We start from the raw sequence: 9,826 nt of genomic DNA, 5'->3' as shown, positions 1-9,826 counted from the left end.
ACACGCAGGGAGAAACGGTGAGAGGTCATTCCAGATTAAAACGATGCACAAAGAACCTAGTTGGGTTAAAGACATCTTTTTCTGTCATCAAAGTTATTTGTCTGAGGGGATAAAAGGCCGGCGCCTTCATCTCTTTGAATTTATTCAGCCAATCTGCTGTAAGTGCCACAGAGCCGGGGCGATGCTGCGCTGCAGCATGACGGGCAAGGACATCCCGGCATGATGAAGGTCCATCTGTGTCAATTACTTCTGATTAAAAAGGACATTAGGAGGGGTCAAATTCCATTTTGCAGTTTGCTGATTCAGTTCGCAAGCATCAAAGAAAATTGAGCTTTGAATCCATTGGGTGCGCGCAACAGTTTTACCACAGGTCAAAAGAGACGGAGCGTAGGATATTACGTCGTTTTCAAGAAATGGAAAGGTTCTGAGAAGACCCACACGTGAGACGCATTTACTACCCAGACACCCCCATTCTGTTCGAGGTGGTCCTCAAAGATCAAACCTTTATCGAAGATCAATGAGGACCAGTAGCATTTGCTTTAATCCATAAACACTGGCGGCTGGTACCCTGGTTTAACTTTTTATTTTAGTTTTATTTCCTTTTTTTTCTTTTATTTAAAATTACCAGAAGCTGCGTTTGTTTTATTGTGTTTGAGGATTCTTACGTTCTTGTGGCGGTTGATGCGTCCAGCCCGCAGTCCTGAGGGGCAAATGACACAATCATATGATTTGATTGAGGGGTTTGAAGGGGGCAACACACACAGACACACACACACACACACACACACACACACACACACACACACACACACACAAACATGTGTGTAGTCAGCTGACAGGCCACAGTATGATAACAGGCCAGACGGGCAAAGGACAAGGAGAGCATGACTTGGCAAACATCACATGACCCGGACAGCTATCTCGCTTTTCTCTCCTTGTTTAACCGTGTTATTTTTGTGTCAGGCTCCTTTGAGGATGGTGATGAACGTCTCCGCTGCAGAAGCTCAGGGTTGCGCGGATCTGTCTCTTCAAAACAATGATTAGTTTTCTTCCTGCAAGGATGACCTTATAAAACTGAAATTTTTGGGAAAAAATATTATCAATTTCTGTATGTAAGCTCAGGACAAACACATTTCAACTGTACTTTAATCTCATTAAAGTCATTTGCTCCATTAACGTTATCCTATAAACTCAGCTCTAATCCTCAGATTACAAAGGAATATAAAGCTACTGAGAGAGGTTTATTCTATCCTCGCCTTCCCCTCCCATCCCTTCCCCTCTGCTTTTGAGTTTCCCTCTTTTTCTTCCTCGCCTCCTCTTCCCCCTCGTGCTCCCTTCATCTCCTCAGTTTGTTAATGGACTGATGGCAGTGAGCCAGGGGAAGCCTTGCTCTGCAGGTCTTCCCTTCTTGGCACAGCTCCCAGGGTGTGTGTGTGTGTGTGTGTGTGTGTGTGTGTGTGTGTGTGTGTGTGTGTGTGTGTGTGTGTGTGTGTTCTTCTCATAATCACTGCCATTCAGCACCTCGCCTGACTGTGTCCGTGTTTACATGAGAGGGGTCACAGAGCAGGCAACAACTCTCCCTCTTCACCCCCCCTTCAAAAACACATATATACTTATAGACGCACACATGGGAGCACGGAGGGGAGGGAGTTGGAGAAAGTGCACGTTTACGTCTTACTCTTGTCAGACAGATTCCTCAGTAGTCAACACACAGCTCACGTCAGAACGTCCCGTTGCTGTGCTAGCTTGTCTCGAGCGTTTTTGGCTATTTTGCCTCCCTCCGTTGGACCGACAGCAACACAGAGACGTGTCCCCTCAAAGCTTCTGTGTCAACAGAACGTGATGCAGGGTCTGCATTGCATTGCAAATTTAAATGCAAATGCTACTTTCTGCTGCTCCGAAGGGGCCGTTGGCAGGGCGACCTGCACCACAGGTTCTAATGTGCCATTTCACTTGCTCAGACTGACAGGCATGACAAAGTGTTTGCCTCTTTGAATTCCTCACACTGATGAGGAACAAAGGAATGCAGCTTCATCTCTTTCTGGTTCTGTCTGTTTTCTTTTCGTGATCCCCCCATCCTCGTTGCTCTCTAATAGCTACCCGCTGCAATTCACCTGGAGGGTGTGTGGGCCAGTCCCTTTATATTTGCATGTCAGAGGTGGGTGTGTAAGCAGTTGAACTGTCTGTTTGAATCTCAAACAGCCCAGGGATACACTGCTCATGTGAAGATGGCAATTATACTGCTTTAGAAGACATAATACACCACCTTTAAATGTGACACCTATGGGACTGCCCAAACACAATTTCCCCATCTCTTTGTTTCCACCATGCTGGTGACTGATCTCAGTGTGTGTACGGACCAGCGGTACAACTGGTTCCTGCCAGAATGCGTGCAGTCTTTTGGGTACTTGTCTGCATTCATCATGTGTGAGACACACGGTTGCTGTCTTGCAACATTTAACGACTGGGACCGTCTCCAAAAATCAGCTTCATAACATTTGTGTTTATGTTCTTAACATGAAATGCAAAGTTTCCGGGGAGTTTCCGTGTGCAGGGAACCGTCTGAGGTCATTTCTCAACAGACTGGAGACGTCTCGTGTCAACATCTCACTTCAGTGCTTCAATAATGAATCATTTTACTTCAATTTCATTGTAAATGTTCATTTTGATGGCAGAAAGCTCCCTGGTTGACACAACCCCAAACTGAAAAAATGAGAGAAAGAAAAGCTTCCTTGTCCCGCCAGTACTTTGGCCTGGTTTTACGCTGCTGGCATTTAGTCACATGAGCAATCTGATTACACCATTTGGGTCATGTGCCCCTAATGAGATCAGAGAATGATGGGTCACTCTTTTATGATCACAGAAACTGCCTTTTATACGCCCGAATGTAACCAAGCAAATAGACACGAGCCTCCTGTTGCGTAATCACTGCAAGGGTTATTATCTTTCAGCTGGCAACAAGTTCTTTAACCCCAACTGATGCAATGAGGAGCTTCTCTTTTCTGAAACCAGCACGTCGAAAGACACACCCTGGGGTTGATGAACAGATGGTCGTCTGTTTGAGAGAATCAAAGCATCGGCAGAATCAAGCAGAGAAAGCGTCTAAGATTGCAGAAACGACTAAAATTACTGATCAACTCCTTATTAATAAATGGATGATAGTGGAGAACATTGTCTTTGAGGAAGAAATGTAGTTGGAAGAAACTCCCGTTTGGTCAGGGTCAGGTTCAGCAAAATGTGTCCCGAAGAAAGAGGTCAGCTGACTTCCTGAATATAGTGAATAATCAGATTATTCCACCAGTGGGTGTTTTCCTCCCTTATGGCCTGCGCATAGTGACAATATCAGGATTCATCAGTCTCAAATTGATAAAGAGTGGTTCAGGGAGCATGAGACGTCATTTTCACCCATGGATTGGCCACCACACAGTCCAGACTTTAACCCCAACAAGGTTTTTGGGATGTGCGAGAGACGGCTTGGCACAGGGGTCCAGCTCATCCGTCATCGGTACGAGATCTTTGAGAGAATTTAATGAAACACTGGACAGAAATAAATCTTGTGACATCGCAGAAGCTTATGACAACAATGTGAATGTGTCCCGTAATCTAAGGTAAAGGGGGTGCAATGAAATGTTAGGACAGATCTGCCGGATAAAATACTAAATAAGTGAAGTTTCAGCCACTGACAGGAGTTTTCAGCGAGGGTCAGAGCGCTCGGGCCTTCTCTGACCCTTCGTTATTTTTCAAGAAACAGCAGCTTAGAGCTGGTTTAGGAAATTGACCAAGCAGATTAAGATACCTACTGCATGCTTGCAGGGGATTGGGCACAAGCACCGAGTCCCACTGCACAGCCATAAGACAGATTACGGATCCGCTGTGGCACACGAATCGCCACAGCAGCTGAAAAGACTTATTAGCCCAGTGCTGGTTGGTAAAACCACTCATGCATCTATAAACACACACTAGATCAGTTATATAACCCCCGCGCACAAAAGGAGGTGCACGTGCGCGCCCGCCGACATGAACATGCACGCATGCGAGCACATGCCAGCACACAGGACCGGATCATCTGACGGTAATCTTTCCATAGAGGGAAGATTAACACCGCTCTTTACATTACAAACATTGTAAAGGCGACCGCATCAAACACGGTTCACGGAAATGTCAACCTCATGCTTGCTCATTTCATTCTTAGACAAAACAGAATAAGGTGAGGTAAACCGGTATAACTGTTGGTAGGACTGGTGGTTGTAGACTGTTGTTGCTATTTTGATGATGTGTGCGTCCATATAGAGCAGGCCTGACTCATTCTGTGTGCGGAGGCTCCCAGAGGGCCGTTGAGGCCCCAGTTGTTGAGAACAGCGAGGTGATCTATATTCATTGGCCAGCTTTGGAGTGGCCTGCTGTCATGGCCTTTCTACCCCCCATGGCAGACCAGACCAGGGAAGTGTGTGTGTGGTGTGTGTGTGTGCATGCTCCTTGTGGCACTAATGCAGTCTGACAGAGATGAATGGAGCTGGATCGCAATGTTTCAGCAGCAACATGGGATCCAGTGAGCGAGTGGAGGCAGCTATCTGCATAGAAAACCCAAGGAGAGACAAGATGGAGACCAGGTAGGTAAGGAAGGAAAAGGGAGCGGAGGGGGAGGCAGGAGCGAGAGGATGGAAGGAGAGAGAGATAATGTGAGGGGAGAGCCAGAGAGGGGAGGAGTGGATGCAGGTGTTGAAATGGGTAGGGAGGAGGGGAGGTATCCCCCAATTTTCATTGCAAATGCATCTGTATGGAGGTGAAAGTGGGGGGATTACAAAGACAAGACATTTATAGCACAAAACCTGCAGCCTTTGTTGGGCGCTCGTTTTGTTCATAGATGTTTGTTTATTTGGCCATTTTCTATTTCAACATGTTTGACAGAAACTCTGACATAATAATACTAATAATAAGGGCAAGAGATTGACTGGTATAACAAGGGCAATAAAATGAGACAGGAAAGAATAAATAAATAGGAAAAGGTGAACAAGGCTCCCATCAATGGTGATCAAAGAGCTCTCACATGAGGGGCCTAAGAGGGGAATTTGTGCTTTCTCAAACCTGAACAAGAGCTAAATCCTCCTGAAGAGCGGGTGACGCCCTGTCAGGTCACCTCCGTGCATGAGTGTAAATGGCTGCAGGCACGTAAAATAAAAGGTCAAAGATGAAGCAGCGACCTTTTTGGTGGCCTCACCCCAAACACGAAGAAAAACAAACACAAAATATACATAATGTGTATATAATAATATCTTAAATAATGAAGCATACATTTGACCTCGCTTTAAAATGGAGGGAGACTAAAACAAGGTCACTTCTGCTGATTATGTATGGAGCTGCAGATTATTTCAGTAAATATCTATATTGCCCAGAACAAATATCTCTGTAGGCAGATCTCAGTCGTGTGCGTACGTGCTACCGGCAACAATAATGGTTGTTTTGCAGGAGATACTCTCTTTGTTCCAGTCTTCTGCAGACAGACAGCATTGATGTGTTTATTTACCTTATACACCATGCTGGTTGCCATAATGGACCTTGAGCCATCGCTCTCCTCCACTCCCCACGATTAACAACACTCTTTCAGACTAATGAACTTGCCAGAGAGCAGATAAAGAAAGAGCACAAGAGAAAAAAGAGTGTTTATGAAAAGATGCAGCATCAGAGATTGCAAGATGTGAGAGAGGATATTAACAAGGGGAACAAGTGAGAGCAGAGGTGACAGAAAGGGACCAGAGCTGAAGTAATCAGCCATCAGATCAATACGATGAGGTATATGAGCAGAGCGCTGAGCTCATCTTGGCCCTGTGGCGGAGAAAACGTGATAAAGTCCATTCCACTCTGGCCTCTCAGGACAGGAGGAAAAGATGTGTCTGTGATTAAATGCTGCTGGATTCTTGGAGCATAATCAACATTTTATCAATAATCGTGCATTATTTTCAGCCTTGTTTTTGCCTTATCCGAGGCAATGAAACACACTTTTGGAGGCAAGATGACCACTGCTGAGTCTTTTAATGGTCGTCAGATGGCGTGAGGCATCACTGTGTGACAGCAGAGAATAAGTCTGTCTTTGCATTATAGGTGTGGACAGACAGTGAGACACACTGACACGGTAGCCTGGGCGTGAAAAGCAGCACACAAGTCCTTGAAGCAATAAGTTAATTAGGTGGAAATCAAATAAATTATAATTAAATACATTATTTTAGTACCGGTACATGTTTGTTCAGTCTATGCTTTAGCTGGGATCAGCACGCACTGTTGAGATGATAAAGCCTGCAGATTCAATAGTGTTGCAGACGCCGTGCTCCTGTATTCTCTCCTAAATTAAAAGAACCGTGGTGAGAGTGTAATTATGGCCTCTGTGATCATCCAACCAGTAAACGTCTATTTGTGCAGCAAGCGGGTGGATGTTCAATGTCACATTTGAGCACTTTGAGAATTAATATCCATGAAGGATGATTAGGAATAATTCCATCACCTTATTAATAAATCATTGACTGCAGCTTCCTCCTATCTGGGCTAGATTACTGAGGGAAATTCATAAAGGAGTGGGGGTGATGGAGGTTGCTATGGCAGCGCTAATGACACCCAGCACCCAGCTCCAGTACTAGCAACACCTTTACTGGCCATTTCATTTACACTAGTAGCTCAAATCCTTTTCAAAAAAGATTTGATCCAATGTTCAGGTTATGTGCAGTGATGTTTGGTGACTCAAAAAAAAAAAATCCAGCGGAGACTTTAATTTCTCCTCTAGGATTTGTATTCTTAGTCTGCAGCCAAACAAATCACAGGACAAGATCTCGCTGGTTTTTAGTTAAGCTTGAGTAAAAACAATCCAAGTGACTCATTACCACTAAGCCTGTTCTTATTATTTGATTTACTGCAGTCCAACTATAGAAGCAAACAGTGTGTATGACCCTGATGAGATGTGTCAAAAGTTAAATTCCTCCCTCTTATTTCACATTGTTTCAAATATAAAGGCAATTTAAAAGGCTTTTCTGCATTGATTATGTTCATTTCTATCACAACACTGTATTTAAAAGCTTTGAACACTGATAATCTGAACCTGAATAACACTGCCAATTATAGAAAGTAAACAGATATGTCTGATTGTCTACATTACAGACCAATATAAATTCAGAAATTCTGCTTCTAGGTCACGGTTTTGGTCGCGCTGCGCTTGTTTACTCAATGTTTCGGGCGTCTGTCTGGAGTAAATGCATGAGAGCCTATAGAATGTAAATGACGTATGTAAAACAAACACAACTCGGAGAGCTCCAGATGAACAAAGCAACATTTCTGTCTCTTTCCCAGGCAGCCTGATGCCTGCGCCTCCCTTACCGGGCTGAGATGAGGAGGAGCGCAGGCCGCTGGTGTGGAGAGAGGCTTACACATATAGGCTGATTACTGATTACCGCAGTACTGCTGAGCATGCTAAAGCACATCGGCTCAAGGTGGGCTGGGTCACTATGATTAAGTGAAAGGGAAGGTGGGTGTTGTGGACGGGAGAGTGAAGGTGAGAGGGCCACTGAGACCCCCAACTGCTGAGGTGGACCCAGGAAAAGCATTCCCCACGAAAACGCCTGCTTCCTCGGCTCAGAGTCGTGCCTGCGTTCCCACATGGAAAACCTCATTAAAGCACTTTTATGTCAGAGGAAGGACTTGCTAATGAGACGTCAGTCAATGATACAGAGTATGAGTTCTTTTGAAGGCTGGGGAGACGAGACTTAGAGGGTATGCTGCCACTGTGTGCGTGTTCAGGGTCACAGAGTCAAGTCTTGAGGGGAAGACGCTCAACAGAATGCAGGAGAAACAATAGCAGAATATGCTTTAGTAGAGGAAACACTGGAAAGATGCTGATCTCACCTGAGGGCTGACATGCGTTTCCATGATGCTGGGATTAATAAAATCCATTTATGTGCATCTGTGTGTGTACTCTTCTTTCCCCTTGAGGTATCTTTTGACTTTATTTCTTGTCGGCTAATTGTCGTGGTGTAGTTGTCCAGCTGCTGCAGGATAGACTTTTATTGGGCTGACAACCCATTGCAGGCACAGATCCGTGTGTGTTGTTGTATAAAAGCATGCGGGCCCAGAAGGAAAACTTTGCGAGTGCAAACCATATAAATATGAGCAAATCCTGTTTGTGCTGGTAATGAAACAACAAGCAGCAGGGTTACACTTAAGGCATTTCACTGGTGGAATTAACACTGTCACTTCACAGCAAGAAGGGCCTGGGTTCCAGCCCCCCTGGGGCCAGGGAGTGTGGACTGTGCACATTCTCCCTGTGTCTGCCTGAGCTCTCTCCAGGTCCTCTGGCTTCCTCCCACACTCCATTACTTTTGGTGAATAGGCAATCTGCCCAATGTAAATTGGCCTTAGGTGTGAATGTGAGTGTGAACGGTTTTGTTTCTGTAGGTGCGTTTCCACTGCAGGAGTTCCTGCTGAATATTGGAGGGCAGTATTCTGGGATGTGGTTGTCTCCACTGCGGGGTAGGACCCATCTAGGGTGTTAATAAATATTAAACAGCGTGTGTTGTGTTGCGATGCTTTTAAAATACAAAACCGGACTGACGGTTGCTGAGTTTCTGGTTTGTGTACATGGTGGTGGCTGCTGTAAATGAGAGGAGAAGTGATGGCTGTTAGGCTAATGCTCATGTTCTGCTGGGTTCCAAGTCACATCCTGCTCTTGGTTGAACCAATCGGTGCCGAGTAAATTTCAAGCCCCACCCAGGAGTTTTTTTGGGCTGATTTAAGTACTTGAGTTGGTTAGGTCCCATAAACGTTCCTGTAAATTACCGTTCGGGGGAGGTTTCTGCAGTGGAGACGCACCAATGGCCCCGGCCCCCGTAAAAGTTCCAGCAGTGGTAATGCGCCTTACAGGCTATGAGCTGGGCCCAATCCCCAACTTCTCACCCAAAGGCTCCAGCCCTCCCGTATCCTCCCGTATAAAGCAGTAGATGATGGACGGGTGGTGTCATGTGAATTCTCTGCTGACAATTATACACAGGAGGCATCTGATAACAAAAGCAGACAATGTTAATTCTCTTGCAGCAAGGAGACAACTCACACGTGCACACTGGCACAGCCGGTGCTGAGCTTTTTAACTGTACTCTACGCTGGAACTCACCTTTTCCAGGAACTAGCAGATGAGTTTGCACTACTTTATTGCAGTGTTTTATCTCAGCATTCAGGAACATCCCATAGTCATTCAACACAGGATACATGTATCTCTTCAGCTGTCCTGCAGAGCCTGTTATCTTCCACCAAACAAGTGTTCAACATGAACCACTCCAGTTTGGACCGTTGTTTCTGCAGAACACTTTTACACGTGAAAAGGTTGAAGCATTTCATTTTTTCCCAACAGGAGGACAGATGGATAATGTTTTCATCACAAAATATTGTTATTTTGTAGCTCATTTACAACTTTTGGTTTAAGCCTCAGGTGTTTCAACTCAGAGGAGAACATTGACACCGTTTACAGTAGAAATGTGGAATGAAACCCTGTCAGACACCAGCTGTGAACTGTCATACTGAATGTTTCAGAGACAAAAGGGCTCTTTCATGGAGAATTAACCAATGACGTGACGTGATGAAATACCACAGTAGAAGATCTTATGACTGATACCCTCCCTGCCACACCAAATCAATAATCATTAACACGAATAGCTCTGTAACATTTTACACACAACAGTTCAAAGTCTTCCTCTCAAAAAGAAGGGGAACGTTTTGTTTGGTTGGATTACCCCACGGACACCTTTAGGTTGTAATTGCTCAGCTGGATGTGGCTTATCCACACTTTGTTCATCCA

This window comes from Takifugu rubripes, chromosome 21 (assembly GCF_901000725.2).
Source record: "Takifugu rubripes chromosome 21, fTakRub1.2, whole genome shotgun sequence".
Classification (NCBI taxonomy): Eukaryota; Metazoa; Chordata; class Actinopteri; order Tetraodontiformes; family Tetraodontidae; genus Takifugu; species Takifugu rubripes.
This window is presented reverse-complemented; position numbering follows the sequence as displayed.